The sequence below is a fragment of the Microtus ochrogaster genome, unplaced genomic scaffold, assembly GCF_000317375.1.
Source record: "Microtus ochrogaster isolate Prairie Vole_2 unplaced genomic scaffold, MicOch1.0 UNK174, whole genome shotgun sequence".
Classification (NCBI taxonomy): Eukaryota; Metazoa; Chordata; class Mammalia; order Rodentia; family Cricetidae; genus Microtus; species Microtus ochrogaster.
Genome location: NW_004949272.1, coordinates 19914 through 22142, shown reverse-complemented (window position 1 = coordinate 22142; position 2229 = coordinate 19914). Strand labels below are relative to the sequence as shown.

Genomic DNA, 2229 nt, shown 5'->3' with positions numbered 1-2229 from the left:
AACACCAAAAATATTGAATCAAAAAAGTCCCTTTACCAATACTTATCAAGACACTAAATATAGAGAATAATGAAAGAATATTAAGAGCTACAAAGGAAAAAGGCCAAGTAACATATAAAGGCAGATCTATCAAAATTACACCTGACTTCTCGATGCAGAAGGTCCTGAACAGACATTTGCAGACACTAAGAGACCCTGGAAGTTAGCCCAGACTACTCTACCCAGCAAAACTTTCAATTACTATAGGTGGAAAAAACAAGATATTCCATGATAAAACCAGATTTAAATGATACCTATCCGCAAATCCAGCCCTGTACAAAGTACTAGAAGTAAAACTTCAACCCAAGGAAACTAGCTGTATTCACAAAAACAGACAATAGATAACCTCTTACCAGCAAACCACAGAGAGTAGAAACATACATACACTCTACCACCATCATCACCAAAAATGGAAAAAAAATAACAGGAATTAACAAACACTGGTCATTAATATCTCTTAATATCAATGAACTCAATTCACTTGCAAAAAGACGGAGGTTAACAGAATGGATAAAAAAAAAAACAGAATTCATTTTTCTGCTGCATACAAGAAACATACCTCAAAGATAGATATTACCTCAAAGTAAAAGGTTGGGTATAGTGATAGGTAACTTGTAACATTTTAAATAAAGCTTGCCTGAAGATCAGATAGTAAAACAGCCACATTGATCAGCCATAAACACCAGATAGTGGTGGCACAACCTTTAATCCCACTAGCCACACTAGTTTGATTTAGAAACCAGGCAGTAGTGGCACACACCTTTATTCTCAGCACTAGAAAGGAATATAAAATGGAAGGAGACAGCTCTCAGGATCAATCTCATTCTGAGATTCCTGGAGGCAGGATTATCATTTTCAAACTGAGGTAGAAGAAACTCCACATGGAGTTTAATTTCTCTGTGGCAAAAGTAAACCACTGGGCAAGAAAATGCCCTTGTTTCAACTGCTGACAGTATGCTTTCCTAACTGGACAAGCAGGACACAAAAGAAAGTGATTGCCAAACACTGTCAAGACAAAGAGGGACAGCACTTCAGAATATCCTGTTTCACAGGATAATCTTTTAGATATATTAGGTCCAAGATAGATGACCCAACATTGCAGAGGAACATTGGGTACTGTCCAGACAGCCAGATTTTTCTATCATTTCTCACATTTTTGGGAATTTCCTTGCTTACATTTCATGCTTACTCACTTAATATTATTTCCTTCTTGGATCTCTGAAGGAGTGAAAGACTAGATAATTACAGTTATAGTTTTCCTTGTTTACCTGACACAGAAAGTAACTTATTATAGAAAGTATATTAGGTATAAGACTTTGGAATCACCAAGATAGGATAGATACTGACTATTTTCTCTGAATTTGTCAAATGCAAATAGAATATACATTTTTTTGCCTGTATATACTGTCTTTAGTTATTAGATTTATTGTATATAGTTTCTCTTATATTAGTTATAGCCTTCTTTTTTATTTTACACAGAACAGGGAAATGTAGTGATATTTCATTTGTATTTTAATAAATAAAGTTTGCCTGAAGATCAGAGAGTAAAAGAATCACACTGGTTAGCCTTACAGATCAGGCAGTGGTGACACACACTTTTAATCCCAATAGCCACACTAGTTTGCCATAGAAACTGGGAAGCAATGGCACACACCTTTAATCTTAGCCCTTGAGTGGAATATGAGATAGGAAGAGACCAGCACAGTCTCATTGTGAGGATTTCTGGAGGCAGAATTGCCATTTTGGACTGAGGTAGAGGTAAGTGCCAATGGCTACCTGCTTTTATTTTCTGGTCTTCAGGTTGAACCTCAATATCTATCTCAGGGTTTTATTAATCTTGTTACAGTTGGGAAATATTTTCCAATCAAATGAACCTAAGAAACAAGCTGGTGTAGCTATCTGTAGTGATAAGGTGAGCAGGCCTGCTTTTCGTCCCACCCAGCTCTGGCACAGCTAGCTTTACACCTGAAATAACAACACACAAATTGTATTCTTTTAAACACTGCCTGGCCCATTAGTTCCAGCCTCTTAATGGCTAATTCTTATATCTTGCTTAACCCATTTCTAATAATCTGTGTAGCACCATGAGGTGGTGGCTTACCAGGAAATATTCAGCATGTCTGACCTGGCAGCTGGCTCCATGGCGTCTGACCTCACTTTTTTCTACCCAGCATCCTGTTCTGTTTACTC

General features: G+C 37.1%; 1 protein-coding gene across 1 annotated transcript in view; it reads right to left on the bottom strand.

Moving 5' to 3' along the window:
* The window catches only part of LOC101993901 (ATP-binding cassette sub-family G member 3-like), a 25637-nt gene that overhangs the window by 14278 nt on the left and 9130 nt on the right, over positions 1-2229 (bottom strand). The gene's annotated exons all lie outside the window — the stretch shown is intronic.